At 40.9% G+C, this 16,838-nt stretch overlaps 1 long non-coding RNA gene across 1 annotated transcript; it reads left to right on the forward strand.

Moving 5' to 3' along the window:
- The first annotated feature begins 3,875 nt into the window (after nucleotides 1–3,875).
- Nucleotides 3,876–15,145, forward strand: LOC134970151 (uncharacterized). Its single transcript, XR_010189695.1, has 3 exons — nucleotides 3,876–4,096; nucleotides 5,619–5,784; nucleotides 14,866–15,145. It is a non-coding gene; the product is annotated as an uncharacterized LOC134970151 (long non-coding RNA).
- The last annotated feature ends 1,693 nt before the right edge of the window (nucleotides 15,146–16,838 follow it).

Raw genomic sequence — 16,838 nt, forward strand, 5'->3', positions numbered from 1 at the left:
TCACCTTAATAAGTAAGCTTGCACGGACAGGGGACTTCTATCTGCTGGTCTTCCCTTACACTATCCGTATCACCAGTGTCCTGTTGGCTTGTCTCCTTCCCTTTAGTGACACTGGTTGCCATGGGCTGATTGGTTGCCATGGGCAACATCTCCACTGGCTCACTTCTCCACTTTTATCACTGCTTAGTAAATGTCCCCCTAACCACCTTATTGAGGAGAACATTTGTGGCTTTTACTTTCCAACAAGCTCAATTTATATTTTTTATTGTGATTTGTGGTAATCATCCCCTTTTTTTTCTTTTTATGAATCTACAATAAATTATTATTATTTTTATTGTGAAACGTCCTTTTTAATTATTGGAACAACTGCTGTCGCCAGTATCCTATTGCTTCCTTTATTTATAATTTATGGGGTCTGACCACCCCTAAACAGGCTGCCGTCGACAGCGCACTCACATCTCTCTTCCTATTGTTATCTTTTCTTGCCTGTCTGCAAAGTTATTGTAACTTTGAGGAGCGGCGGCCATTTTCCCCTGGTCTGAGCTACGCCTTCCTTCTATCATTCCCACAAGGCAGCAGGAGCAGAGAGCAGCCATTGCTGTGTCTGGCAGCAGAATTGTGAAGAAGACATCTGGTGAGTGTGAGACACCCAGCAGCCATCCTCGTGTGACAGGAGGACTGAACAGGTCCCAGAGCCCCATCACGGTGCCTCCACCTCACTCACTGATACATGTGAGAGACAGTGACCAGAAGATCCAGGAACTCACCAACAAGATCATTCAGCTGCTGACTGGAGAGGGAATGAAGAGGAATTCTGTTCTGTTCTAAAAGGAAGGATTTGAATCTTTGAACCAAATTCTACTTGAACAAATAGCCCATACTACCCCGGGGTGCGCCTATCTGCATCTTGTAAATTGTTTAAATACGTTTTTTGGAAGTGGGGGTGATCACTTCGGCAGACGGTGCTGCACTGCTGATTTGGAGCGCTGGTTTGAAAACGTTTCTTTAAATAAAGTTATTGTAATGTTTGATAGTTATGCTATAGTTATGCTATGTAGTTATGACGTGATTAGCTGTTATTGTTGTCCAACTGCTGTGCCATGCTTTTGTACCCTTGGGGTAGGGCCAGACATAGATGTGCTCAATTTAGCACATCTACAATCAGATCTGAATTACCCCCTTTGTTAAGGCCCGTATTGACGAGCCGATCTCGGAGAGATGTGTGCTGAGCGAACCGCTCAGCACACATCTCTCCCACCGCTCAGCACAGCGCGATGTGTGCTGAGCATGCGGGGGGAGACGGGCACCAGCGATAGCGATGCGCGGGGCTGCGCATCGCTATCGCTGTGGGAGGGTACACACGGAGCGATCATACTTAAAATCTAAGCAATCTAGTCAGATTGCTTAGATTTTAAGCAGAGATCGCTAGGTGAGCACCCCCCTTTAGCCTGCACAGTGATTCTTATCTACAAGTATATGGGCAAATGTTTGCAACAGACCAACATTCCACAGAAGAACAATGCAATATAATCAGCTCCTGTATGCGTTTAATCTAATGCATTATATAACATATTTTGTGTTCATAAATAACTGATCTTTATTTCAGATTAATTGAATACTTGACACTACCCAGTTAGTTTTTGTTGACTTTAATTAATTAAAATGTATCGGCTGCAATGCAGTCATTTTCTGCAAAGATATAAATGATCTGCAACTATGACATAATGTTGAGTTATCGTAAGGTCTGATTGTATGTGGGGGATATTTCCTATTATTTTCTTAATTATACTAATTGAGGAATGCAATGATTTAAGACATGCAAGTTGTTACACAGTTTTTGAACCCTCATGAGAAACTCAGACTAGAAAAATATCTGGCAACACATCCTCCTGTGCTGTGTGTTAATTTATCTTGTGTCCAGTATCATTACTTGTGCTAGTTTAGAACAGTTCATGATCAAGCAGAGTGATTGGTAGATATCTTACTCATCAGTAGATAGACCCAGACACCCATAGCACCTGGCGTTTGCTGTAATAGAATAGTCATATTATAGAACTTGCTAGTAAATATATTTGTCTTTGATTTCTATTTTTCCTCTCAGTCATTAATACCATAAAATTATTTCTAAAATAAAAATCTATACCACTTTTAATATGAATTTATACAAATAATAATAATAATAATAATAATAATAATAATAATAATAATAATAATACCAGTCCATGTTTAATCTCAGTTGTTAAATGTAGTAAAAGTACTTAAGAAAGTATTTAGAATAATCAGGTTTGATTATGGGAAAATAAACGTTGTAAGGTCAAGATTTCCTTTGGTAAATTCCAGGGTTATCCTGATAAATTGGTATTAATATTTGTACACCATTGCAGACAGTAGAAAATGATTGACCGAAGGCGACACAGGCCAGACGGGGGTTAAACCCTTATGCTGGCAGGCCTTTGTATATTACAGTATGTCAGGGTTATGAATGTCATTTTAGTTAATTTAGTCTGTGGCCCAATAGGAATCTTGGTAAGAGGTAGAGCTAGGAGTCCTCCCTGATGTATTTTTTCCCCTTCTTTATGATTTGTACTTATTCAGTTCTGCAGGAGGGAGCAGCAGCTCATTGGACAATGCGGTTTATTGCCGTGTCTTCTCCTTGCGTAAAGGGCATTGGCCCTCATTCCGAGTTGATCGCTCGCTTCCGTTGTTCACTGCATAGCGATCTTTTAAAAAATGGCAAATCTGCGTATGCGTATGGTCCGCAATGTGCATGCGCAGCGTGCAGGTACAAAGAGCTTTGTTGTTTTACACAGGTTCTAGCGACGATTCCATTCGCACAGCCGATCTCAAGGAGATTGACAGGAAGAGGGAGTTTATGGGTGTCAACTGACCGTTTTCTGGGAGTGTTTAGAAAAACGCAGGCGTGTCCAGGCGTTTGCAGTGCGGGTATCTGACGTCAATTCCGGGACTGGACAGGCTGAAGGGATCGCAGCGGCTGAGTAAGTCCAGAGCTACTCAGTAACTGCAAAAAACTTTTTTGTGCCGTCGCAGCAATCATCGCACAGAATAAGTAACTACAGGGCTGGTCTTGTTCTGCACAAAATGTGTTTGTACCCGCTCGGCTGCACAGGTGGTCGCACTCTTGCAAAGCAAAACTACACTCCCCCGTGGGCGGCAACTATGCGTTTGCACAGCTGCTAAAAGTAGCTAGCGAGCGATCAACTCGGAATGAGGGCCGTTGGCTGACACTGCGCTTTTGGGGGCAAACAACACCACACTGCCGGTTAGATATTTGATAACACATAATTATCTCTGTTGTGTTTATTACATTATTATATTTCATGTATGTGGGGTGTAGGGCCTGGCTGATATCACGTAGCTGGCATCTGCTGTAAAGGGGTTTCAGCATTTTGTACTTTTGTTTATATTCAAATTCTGAAATGTTATAAATCTGATTTATTTCTGCTCTATGATATATTAATTATGTATAATAATAATAATAATAATAATAATAATAATTTCCCATCTGCCATATTGCAGTATGTTCTGTATTTTGGTAAATTTCTCTAGATTGTCTCTGGACAGTCACTGGTGTCCAATGCATCGGACATAGTGGCATATCAAATTTATGCAAGGTGTTCCGTACCACTGAGTCAAGGGCTCCCCACACCACATACCATACACTCATTGCATATAAGACCCATGGTCATAACTAGTATTTGACCAGGATAACACTGATTGAGGGGGGCACCACCTAGCTCATTAGTGTGCACGGAAAGAAGTTAGGATTTATGCAGTATCTCTGTTACTTGCTGCAGAATGTAACTTTTACTGTAATTGGAACAAATATCCTTTTACCACTTGTTTTTCTAGATGACTATACTACGGAGAATTTTTAAAGAAGATAGAAGATGTGACTGTCAATCAATGAAAGAAAATGAAAACTTTCTGCGTCTTAAGGCTGCATTAGGACATGCCCTGAAACCTGACCACAGTTGCCTGCAATCCGCAATATTCCTGAATTAGAACCTCCCCAATTGGATCTATCGTCCTTCCAAAAGAACAGACGATTCTCCGTCTTGCACTTACCTGTCACAAGGTGGGTGGGGCCATGAGGTGAATTGTTTCTCAAGCCACACGCACCCGAGAAAAAAACTTAGTGGCTTGAGTTTGATAAACTGACCACCCCAACCATATCTCACAGCAAATCCTACCACCAAAACACTCCCATTTTCCTACCATGTCTCTGCATCTCCTGGAAGAAAGAGATACAGTAAATATGCATCTATATATATATATATATATATATATATATATGTAGTGGCAGATGCACAATTAGCTTAGTGATATCATTCAGGTGCTTGAAAAGGAGGGGTATTTCTAAGCAAGAAAAAAAAGGCATTTTGTTTCCCCCCGCACCCTGAATGATAACAGTAACCAGATTTAAATCCCACACAATATTGGAATTCCGAGATCTCAGTTACATATATTTGCGCATATGTATGAATAAGCCCCAAGGCCTCAAGGACTCTCTGTATATTTGGGGTCCCTAGCTCTATATCTAGGTGCAGGGTGTGGCACCCCAAAAAATCAGCATAAACCAGAAAGCCCAGTGCAGCATACCAGTGAAAAAACTATAGTGATAATAAATTAGTGTTAGGAAGCCGAAGCTATAAAGAAGGTGATACAAAAATGAGATGTAATTAAAATGGATAAATAGTGTTAAAGCAATTAGTAAACGATGTGTTAATAGAATGTAAAGGTATGTCACACTAAAGCCATCCAGCTCAGGCAGTCCAGAGGCACCACACCTCACACCTCCATTACCCCAATCTGGGTCTATGATTAACCAGCAAGGAGCCACATGATAATAGCTCCTTAATTAAATATATCTAAGCTAAGAGCTACTTACCTTGGAGCAACCCCATAATGCTCCATATGGCATGTCAGGGCCTGCACCTCATCCTAATGCAAGAACCTCTCTGCCTCTCCCAACAGACATATATAGTGGCAGATGCTCAATTAGCTTAGTGATATCATTCAGGTGCTTGAAAGGGAGGGGTATTTCTAAGCAAGAAAAAGAAGGCATTTTGCTTCCCTAGCACCCTGAATGATAACAGTAACCAGATTTAAATCCCACACAATATTGGAATTCAGCAATCTCAGTTATATATATTTGCGCAAATGTATGAATAAGCCCCAAAGCCGCATCAAGGCCTCTCTGTATATTTGGGGTCCCAAGCGCTATATCTAGGTGCGGTATGCATCTGTCTAGGACATTCCCATCAGAGCTACTTTACAATGACACAACTTCTCCCCTGTTTGCGTTCAGTAGGGCATTCATGTTCTTCTTCCTTTTTTATATTGAAATATAGTTATTTTTATTGTGCATTATCCTTATCCTCTCTCCCAAGGTTCTACGAAAGAAAAACATAACTTTATAATTAACCATTGTGAATGATTTTAATTGGGCCACTAATAAACTTTCACTGCTTAACACTTGTGTGCTCTAAAAGTGGTAATTAAGACTTAGCATCACAAATCCAAATATATTAACTAATTTAGCACATTAAACATAACATCTATGTAGATATTAACAAAAGTTTTCTTTCTTGAGACAGAAAAACTTTCTATTTATGCAACTTGTAAATGATGACACCTTGACAAGCAAGGAGAGGACATAAAGTGTGTACTGTAAGCCAGTGATGGGACTCTGATTATACAATAGCAGATGGAATTATACTTTTTGCTACAAAATGACACTGAGGGGACACGCTGAAATTTACGGTAATGTTTCTTAGGTTCAAATTAATATTAAACTGTCTAAGTGTATTTTTTAGTAACCAATTATTTTAATTGGCATATAATTAAACATGTGCTTAATATTCCACCTACAGATAATTATTCTTACCTAACTTCGACCCCAGGATGACATTTAGAATTTTATAGACATCCTACTACTTTTGCAGCATGCAATTAACTAATAAAATGTTGTTTGAGGACGAGAGTACCCATATTTGTTTGTACTGGACAATGGAAAAAATTCTATGGCGGTGTCCTATTACAGGAGATAAAACTGATCAGGTGCGACAAACGTCTATTTTTCGAACTTTTTTCCGATGTTTTATTGTTGTTGTTTTTTAACAGGCTATCCAATTAGGATCACCCGTAAAAAAAACAGCTTTCCTCTCGAAAAACACACAGGTTCGGTGAAACCTGTGTTTTCGTGAGAAACAGCCCCATTTTCACTTGAAAACGGGCTGTTTCCAGGCATTTGGTTTCGCCTGCCTGTGGAAGGTAAAACAAAATCCCTCATAAGCCACGTTGACCTGACAGTGTCCCATGCCTGCTGCAGCAGCAGCAACAGCAGAAGGCTGGGACTGCAGTCAGGGTGCAGTGGCCCGGGAGCTGCCATTTGGTGCTGTGACCCCCAGCGGGGAAGCCGGGGCAGCGCCATGAGCCACATTCCCCCACCCCTGACAGCGGTCACATGACAGGAAAGCGGACATGCGACCGGGAAGCCAGAGGTGCAGCGCTGCCCTGGGAACTTCAGAAGCTGGCACCTGGGTGCAGTAACAGAAAAACCCTGATAAGCTGCTGGCTTATCGGGGCTAATTGGGTAGCCCTGGGCGATATTATTACCTGCAGGTAATTGGATATCCCCCTATATGCAATAACTGAACAAACAGAATAATCATTTATTTTACTGTTTTTAGTCAGAGAGGCACGTGGGGGACAATTATGAAAGTGGATTCCAAAAAATTTTTTAGAATTAGAAAAATTGTGTTTTCTTCTTCAGAATTCTATAGTTATGATTATGCATTCTAAAATCATTTCCTTTTTTAGTCTAGTTTTAACTTATCTTTCTACTGTAGGCAACAAATGGTCTGTTTATGTAGTTGTTTTGTTGTGTGTGCTAAATGTATTTAGTAAAACAAAAGTAAGGAAATGGATCATTTTTATGTGTTTTAGTATGTGACTTTAGTGTGTGTTATCTTGGTAAAAACATTTGTGAATAGTCATTTAATAAAAATAAAAAAACAAGATCAGAGCTACAATTTTTTTTAGATATACAGTACCAAGATTAAATGGATATTTTCTCTTCAGAGAATTCTGTTCCCACCATGCTTCTTTGTTCATTATTGTTGTATTTAAATATGACCACAGATAAGTTCTGGTCAGTGCATTGGATATAACTGAATTATGTCTAGTGGCCCTCATTCCGAGTTGATCGGTCGCAAGGCGAATTTAGCAGAGTTACACACGCTAAGCCGCCGCCTACTGGGAGTGAATCTTAGCTTCTTAAAATTGCGACCGATGTATTCGCAATATTGCGATTACTAACTACTTAGCAGTTTCAGAGTAGCTCCAGACTTACTCTGCCTGTGCGATCATTTCAGTGCTTGTCGTTCCTGGTTGACGTCACAAACACACCCAGCGTTCGCCCAGGCACTCCCACCGTTTCCCCGGCCACTCCTGCGTTTTTTCCGGAAACGGTAGCGTTTTCAGCCACACGCCCCTGAAACGCCGTGTTTCCGCCCAGTAACACCCATTTCCTGTCAATCACATTACGATCGCCGGAGCGAAGAAAAAGCCGTGAGTAAAAATACTTTCATCATAGTAAAGTTACTTGGCGCAGTCGCAGTGCGAACATTGCGCATGCGTACTAAGCGGATTTTCACTGCGATGCGATGAAAAATACCGAGCGAACAACTCGGAATGAGGGCCAGTGTTTGGTGCAGTATGAATGGTGTAATGGTTAGCATTACTACCTCACAGCACTGTGGTCATGGGTTTGATTCCTACCATGGTCCTAACTATGTGGAGTTTATATATTCTCCTAATGCTTGTGTGGGTTTCCTCCGGGTACTCTGATTTTCTCACACAATCCAATAATATACTGGTAGGTTAATTGGCTCCTGACTAAAAAAATAAGAGATGGGTAGTGCCAATGGCACAATCTTCAAGAATGACCCTTCTGGAAATCCGTATTATATTTGTCAGGTTGCATTATGCGGAATGAAAAGAGCTGAGTTTCAAATGGGCAATTCATTCTGCTGTGTTGTGTGGATGCCATAGGAATGGGAACACTTGAGGCCAAATTATATTGGTAAGTGTGTATAACACGGCAAGTATTTGCCATACAGTTTTGAAAATGTTGCTTATCTCTAGACTTCACTGCTCATGGGACATTCTGTTCAAGAGGGAAGGGCATTGACAACTCTGCAGAGTCAATGAAGCAGGCCCATAGGAAAGCAATGCTGGACCAGGATACTACAGGGCTCCTTCCAGACTGGAGGAACAGCACACTTAGGGGGTCATTCTGAGTTGATCACTCGCTAGCAACTTTTTGCAGTGCTGCGATCAGATAGTCGCACCCTATGGGGGAGTGTATTTTCGCTTTGCAAGTGTGCAAACGCTGTTGCAGCCGACGGCACAAAAAGGTTTCTTGCAGTTACTGAGTAGCTCTGGACTTACTCAGCCGCTGCGATCACTTCAGCTTGTCTGGTCCCGGAATTGACGTTAGACACCCGCCCTGCAAACGCTTGGACACGCCTGTGTTTTTCCAAACACTCCCTGAAAATGGTCAGTTGACACCCACAAACGCGCTCTTTCTGTCAATCACATTGCGATCGGCTGTGCGAATGGATTCTTTGTTAAATCCAGCGCCCAGCACGATCCTCTTTGTACCCGTACGACGTGCCTGTGCATTGCGGTGCATACACATGCGCAGTTTTGCCGCGATTTAACCTGATCGCATTGCTGCAAAAAGTTGCTAACAAGCGATCAACTCGGAATTACCCCCTTAGGACTTATAGGACATAAAATTAAATCACAAACTCCTTTTAACTGATTTGTACATAGTGAAATTGTAATCCCCATTTAAAGCCTCAATGATGTTTAAACTTTAAATAGGAAATTTCTATTTGCTGATTATTAAAAATAAAAACATATATATATATATATATATATATCCAACATACATATGACTAAATTATTCCAACATATACTGTACGTCTCATTCAAGATAATGATCCGGAAAACCATCTTGGATCATTCCCAGTGCCTGCAGCTGGGGGTTTCCATGAGTTTCCATTTTGAACCCATGACAAACGCAGTAGTGTACAGCCATGATGATGGTTCTTTTTATATTTCCATGCTCTCTAGGGGGAGGGGGGAGGGATTTTGAGGTCACATTAAACCATGCTTAATTTTGGGAGGAAGACACAAATACCGAATTTACGCGGCTGTCACTGTTGCAGAAAATGTGTTAGTCTCCATGCAGCCCGGCAGGATTCCTGTGTGATGAAGAATGTTTTGTCTCGTGCTTTGTTAAGTAATGTCAATCGTAAAAAGCAGCTGCTTCTGTAACACCCTGGGACTTGGCTCCCAGAGAAAAATGACTGCGTCTGTTATGCACGCATTTTAAAACATAACATCCGGATGATAAAGTTTTCCTATAGAAGAGCAGGGCATATGGTACAAATTGCTTTAGTTGAGATAAGGCATTAAATAAATCGTGGCTTGAAAACAAAAGAACAACAATGATAAAAAAAATATATATGTCATTAGCCTTCTTGGGTCTGAACTCTCTGGCTTTCGCCCGATACATTTAATTAAAGAGGCTTGGGTCTAATTAGGTTGCAGGAGACATATCCAGGCTTTATAAAAAATGAGCTCTCTGTGCTTGAATTCCAACTGATCTGCATATTATATTGCAATTGAACAGTTGTCCCAATTAGTGATAAAGTACAATTATTCACTCACCATGCATGCTAGACTTGAAGACGTGGCATAGGCTTTTAAAGCCTTAGACTGGTTTAAATCTGTCAAGGCAATGTATTGGAATGGACAGCATATACTACATACAGTACACCAACACTATCAGTAATGCAACTACACACACACATATACAGTATACACTATATAGGCTACAACAGTGGTTCCCAAACTTTTTTTAGTTGCTCCCTAGAATATCAGAAATATTTAATTAAGTAAATTGTGTTTATATGACATCCTTAGGGTCAATTAGCTGGTGAGGGACAGCATTCTCTTCTGTTTGTCCACATTTTTTGATTGGTAGCCATCAGCACTGGTTTTGTCTATTACACTGACCATAAGTCATTTGAATTGGTCTTGGACCACCAACCCAGGGCACCCCTGAAAGTACTTCAAGACGCACAGGGTGCCCACTGCCTAGGCACACACTTTGAGAACCACTGGAGTAATAGACCCTAAATATAATATGGGGCATATGTACTAAGCTTTGAGGTAGAATGCATTAATCTGTATTTTACGGTCAAACCTCCAGAAATGCCGGCACCTGTACTAAGCTTTGGAGAGTGATAAAGTGGAGAGAGCTAAAGTAACAGCCAATCAGCTCCTAACTGCCATGTTACAGGCTGTGATTGAAAAAGACAGGAACTGTCTTTATCACTCCCTAAAGGTGGGTACACACTATTAGATATATCTGCAGATCAATTGATCTGCAGATATATCTATGTACGGATCGGGCAGTGTGCTGTGCATACACACTGCCCGATCCATCGGGGGACTGACGTCATGAACTGGGCGGGCGGGCGCCCGCCCAGTTCACCTGTCAATCACCGCCGGCCGCCGCAGCATGTGTACGGGCGGTCGGACGACCGCCCCGTACACACACAGCGACGGGCCAATATATCGTTAGATATATTGGCCGTCGGCTGTGCTGCGCAGCCGACGCGATACGTCTGTGAACGACGGAGTTCACAGACGTATCGCCCGTACACACTGGCCGACGGTCCCGCGATGTATCGGCCGTTCAAGAGAATGGCCGATATATCGATCAGTGTGTACGGGCCTTAAGACTTAGTACATCTGCCCCACTGATATTGTAAGGGGTGTACACATCAACATGGCATGGCCATGCCCACACTGCACTGACCACTGCTCCTCTTTTTCTCAGTATAGGCCCTTGAACATTTTCAGCTCCATGCCCATGTGGCTCTTAATCTTGCCATGTGTGTGATAGCCTGCTGACCTAGTATAAACAGTATAAGAAAAGAATATTAGAAGCCACCAAGGTGATCTGTGACCAATGGTCAATAAAATCTGAAGTCATGCCATTCCTCTCATTATAAGTTTGAGTTGGATACATGGGGCGGGATGCACTAAATGACATCACTGCCCATCGTGTACTTATATATGCGATTAGCATTGTGAAGGACAGGTCTTCCGATAAGAGCTGCCCTTCTCGATCTCTGGCGACACCCTGACTTCCGGGTTTCGGCCCCGGGAGTCATTCCGCGCATGCGCAGAGTGACGGGGGCGGCTGCGGGGCATGCTGCGGACAGAAGCCTATAGGCTTCTATGGGTATTGCCAGCATAAGCTGGCGATCCCCTCCATGGCGCTGTCCTGGCGGCTGGGGGTTACTGCATTCAGAAAATGAGGTAAAAGGGGATTTACTGCATTTTCCGTTTAGTACATCCCGGCCCAGGTGCTTTCATCCAGTCTACACAGATAGTGATGATCTATTATTACACTAAGGGGGACATTTACTAAGCAGTGATAAAAGTGGAGAAGTGAGCCAGTGGAGAAGTTGCCCATGGCAACCAATCAGCACTGAAGTAACACCTATAATTTGCATACTAGAAAATGATACAGAGCTGCTGATTGGTTGATGGGGCCACTTCTCCACTGGCTCACTTCTCTGCTCTTATCACTGCTTAGTAAATGTCCCCCTAAGACTCATATAATATTCTCCTGTATCCTTCCTCGACTGTATACTTACATATGTTTTGCATTCAGGTACAGTTACGTGATCATTCAAATTGAGATTTACCTGCTTGTCCCATTTCGGACTTGTAATAAATCTAGGATAAACCACGCGACATGCTCTTTAATCTCTTTTTACCCATACTAATATATCTGGAAGTTTTCTTTCCAAACTGATATATTAGAGCCAATACTGCATTATCCTTACCTGATTTACACCTAATCAGCCATGGCTCTACAGTTTCCTTGTTATTAACCCTATACAGCCTTTAACACATTAATCTGAGGGCGTCTAATGTTATTGTGTATAGATAAGTATAGGAGAGTGGGCATAAAAAGGTTTCTATAATGTGTTGTGATTGCAAAATTTCTATTGTTCCGCTGCCCATACTTACTCTGCAATCTTTACATGTTTGTCTAAATGATTTTTGTTAGCCTAAACCTTTGATTTCAGTAAATACGTAGTAGCACATAGCAAAACAGCAGTGTTTAGTTCAGTAGGCTGTCTGACAAAGTACTGCAAAATCCGTTATTCCAAATCTGTGTCTCAGTATTGTCAGACTGGATAATGTTCTCTCCCATTATCCTACATCTTGTGACAAGGCTATAATTTATTCCACTTTAAATAGTCTGGTTTATTTAGCCCTTTACTGGTACTGTCAGTTGTCAAGGATGATACGGACTGTGGGTGTAGAAAAATGGAGTAGTTTGTAGAGTGTTTTTTTTTTTTTTTTAAACTTCTTGCCTGTAGATTCTTTACTTTTTCTAATTGTCCTATAAAAATACAAATCTCAGGGTCGGGGAAGCAATGAAAGCATGAAACAAGTAGCTGTATAATTTTAAAGCTTACATTGAATTCTAAGTTATTTTTCATGGAGAAGAATGCAATACGTTGTTACAGATGTATCTTGGCAAAAAATACGAATTAAAATAATTTTATTATATTTATTAACTGCTTGCACTTTTAGGGGTGTATTTACTAAGCAGGAAAAGTGGTCTTGCTGCTTTGTGCAGTTTGTCAAGTGGGGAAGTGGTTCCAGGCAGGGCAGCCTTTAGGGGGGACTGTGGGGACTGGTGTCCTGGGCCCTTACAGAGAGGGGGGTCCACCCCTGGGTCTAACCCTCAATACCTGTAGAGCTTCACCAGTCTGTGAATCAGCAGTCTGATGCGCAAGGAGGACATCTTAAAACAAGCCTTATCTGCGCATCAGCTCTCTATAAACGTTCCTGTTTATAGAGAGCTGTAGGTCCGCAACATTTCACCTAACACGTAACATCACAATGTATGACATCACAAAGCAGTAAGGCATAATTTTTTTTTGGGAGGGAGGGGCCCTGTCTATTTTGTCAGTCCCGGGCCCCATAAATTCTCAAGACAGCCCTGGTTCCAGGTGCCAGTGTAGGAGCCAGAGTGGAGCAAGTGGTTCCAGAGGCCATTGTAGGAGCCTTGTGGTGGCAGCGCATGGGAAGAGTCCGTAAACAGGTGGTTACTGGCGGTGACAGGGATTTCCTAGGAGTGGTGAAATAAACCCACTTAGGTTACTCAGAGACAAGTAATGAGCCTTTATTCCAAGTCAGTGGACAAAAGTTTGTGTTCGCCTGGCAGAGCGAGGTCATCAGATCACAGTTTGTATTAAATCTCATATGTTGCTTCACTCAATTAACTAATTGTGTGCTAAATAGAGATTTGGGTTTGTCTAAAGCCCCCCTCTACACTAGAACGATTTGTTTGGAAAAATTAAACAGGTCTGATTTTTCCTAACTAGTTGGACCAACCTGTTTTTCAGCATGTGGAAGCAAACGGCTGATTATTGTTTGCTCCCATATACTACCAGGCAACTAGTTGGCTGATTGGAAAGCAATTGTTCTGATGTATGGCCAGCTTAAGTCTAGTTCTACAGTTTCAGTAATTGTGTTTGTGAGGTAAGAGATTTCAGGTAAGCAGGGGCACTTTTATCCCATTAGAATTAAACCAACAGATCAGTTTTATATGATGTTTAATGTATAACTGTACTTTGAGGAAAACTTGACGAAAGTTGCGCAGTCTACAACTGGGAAATAACCCTGATATGCACAGGATTACTGACAAGTCACACAGGAAGTGGAGGCTAGTTATGAAATAAGTGTGACTATAACTGTGTTAAGGGGGGTACACGCGGAGAGATCAGTGCTTAAATTCTAAGCAATCTGACTAGATTGCTTAGAAGTTAAGCACTGATCTCTCCGTGTGTACCCCCCACAGCGATAGCTGGGTGAAATGAGCATCCCCCCTCCGTCCCACTTGCTCAGCACACATCGCGCTGTGCTGAGCGGGGGGAGAGATGTGTGCTGAGTGGTCTGTGCTAGATCGCTCAGCACACATCTCTCCCATCAGTACTGGCCTTTAGACTCAGGGGCAGTTTAAGACTAGAGGGGGCCAGTGTGCAGATTCCATGGGCCCCTTAGCTCTGGAAACAAAAAAAAATGTCAGAGCACAGACAGGCACAAAGATAGTTACTGGAGGGTAGAATACGATATAAAAGCCCAACAATGTACACCATATATCAGAAATATTCCTTTTAATGATCTGTCATAACTTTCTAATTACCAGTAATAACAATTTGCATCCACATTATCTCCTGACTGCATGCTCAATAAGAAGTTGCAATGTCACTGCCCCAAAGCAGTACGCAACCCGACAAAGGCAAAATCAGAAGATTCTTCAGGGATCAAAGAAGAAAAAAAGCTCCTGAGTACTAAATTTTTGCGGTAAACAGTGTACAGAATAAAGGTCAAATTTACACCCCATAGTGCAATGATCTCCCAGTAAAGGGGGTACAGGCTATTTGTAAACTTATGGCACTCTGTACAATTTTTTACAATATTTATTATTATTTATTAACAGTTTCTTATATAGCGCCGCAAATTCTGTTGTGCTTTACAATTTGAATATACTCTCTCTTCTGAAAGCAAAGTGATTTTAAGCAAATAGACATAAATAATAAATAAAACAAGTTGGGTATAAGTGGAAGTTACAGTAGAAGCACTTATGAAAAGGATTTGCTTAACGTATGACTGTACTTCAGTGAAACTTTTCCACTTTTCCTGAATTTTTCCACTTTACATTTTGTTCAGGTTAATGATTAAGCTGAGTTTTCACCAGAAGAAGTTGAGGGTTATCCCACAATGAAACGCCTCAGTATGATACTTTTGGACTATTACTGGACTGATCTTTAAAACATCTTCACCATAATAATGATAGAACAGCAGCCCATGGTCTCAACATGACTAGGGAAAACAAACAGGTTTTTATACTGGGCCTTGGATACTGTAAGTCATTTATTGTTCAGTATGTAATGAAGCATATTGTACTGACTGTGTACTGTATGGTTATTCTAGCATTTTCTATCCATATTCATAGCTACTTTATAATGATATATTAATAAATTATAATATAACTATGATTACACACGCGTTTCTCCTTATCTGTTAATAAAACTGTTGTTTGCCTATTTTCCTAATCGTATGGACCGGGATATAATGAAGTCCGAGTTTGGCGGCCATGCAGGATGCCTGCTGAAATCTGACTTTTTTTTAAGGGGACAATCAAGTACAAGGCTAAACCATGCCCTTGTACAGGATTGCCCCTTTAAAAAAACATCTGAGTTCGTCCGGCATCCCGCACGGCCGCTGAACTGGGACTTCATTACATCCTGCCTATAACTGCAAAACCAACAGGAACATCATTTTCTTGCACTTAGTGGGAAAAGTTTGAAAAAAACACTTAGGGGGTATTCAATTAAGTGCAAAACGGCACCAATTCGACCCAGGGTATTTAATCGCATGCATTTTCACCAATTTTGTATCCATTTTTCGCACATGCCGTTTCACTTTTTTTGGGGGGGGGGGGGGAGGGATAGGCATGGGTGAAAATTGCACCAAAAACAGGCAAAAACATCCACAAATTCGCCAAAACACACGTATCGGCGGCGAATTCGTCAATACACATAGTTTTTGCCAGTGCCAGGATTTTTGACCAGTCGAAAAAACGGCACGGGCATTGAATAGGTTGAATGTAAATTCGACCTAAAAATGGGCGAAAAGTGCAGTTTTTTTGACTGGTCGAAAAAAACGGCACTAATTGAATACCCCCCTTTAACGCTTATAAATACAAGTTGTATATATTAGTAGCATATTATTGTTGTTTTTTAATATATTATATAAATACATATTATATACTATTATACATATTATATACATATTATATATATTATATATATATTAGTATAGTGATGTAGTATACCTTTTGCTGTACATAAATGGTAATTGCATATTTTGGTATGCCTAAGAAAGGAGGCTGCATCAAGGACATTTTAAAAATGTATTTATTTTTTTCGTTTTTTTTACTTTATAACCAAGTTGTTTAGTAATCCAAAAATGTAACACCGGCATGGGGGCAATTTGGAACCTTATGTCAGGATCTTTGCTAAAAACCAGATGTTAGAACTTAGAAGCATGTGTTAAGTTAGTTTGCAGGGACTATATAAGTAGCCTCGTTGATTCCTTTGCAGTGACAGATGACACTGAGATGAAGATTTCTTAATAATTCAAATCATTTTTATTCTTTCTGAAAGAATGGAAAAATCACTCTGAATGTTAGTGGTTAAGTTTTCCCTTTGGGTTGGGAGCAGCTTAATCTGCCGTTTAAAATAACATCTAACGTATCTTAGGCTTGTGATCAGGAATCAGGTTTATTTCATTTTTGTTAATATTTATTACACTTAGAATTGTGTAAGTGCCTTTTTTGAAAACTATATTGAAATATATTTCAATGAAATGCTTCAGCACTCTGTTTCGCAGGCGTGGCTGGTTCAGTTGAGTGCAGCAAATCCGCAAGACTAGAACAGTTATTTTTAGAATTATTTTAAATGTATTTCCATCCCCAGAGTTTTGTGTGGACATTTGTTTGGAAGGTACCAAATTAATATCTGCTGGCAGAACAGTTCCATAGTCCACAATGGGCGTTACATAATAAATAACACAGCAAGTTGGATAAAGCAGATGTCTGATTACTATGACTTACATCTTATCTGGAAGCATGTAGAGTT

This window comes from Pseudophryne corroboree, chromosome 11 (assembly GCF_028390025.1).
Source record: "Pseudophryne corroboree isolate aPseCor3 chromosome 11, aPseCor3.hap2, whole genome shotgun sequence".
In the NCBI taxonomy this organism is placed as follows: Eukaryota; Metazoa; Chordata; class Amphibia; order Anura; family Myobatrachidae; genus Pseudophryne; species Pseudophryne corroboree.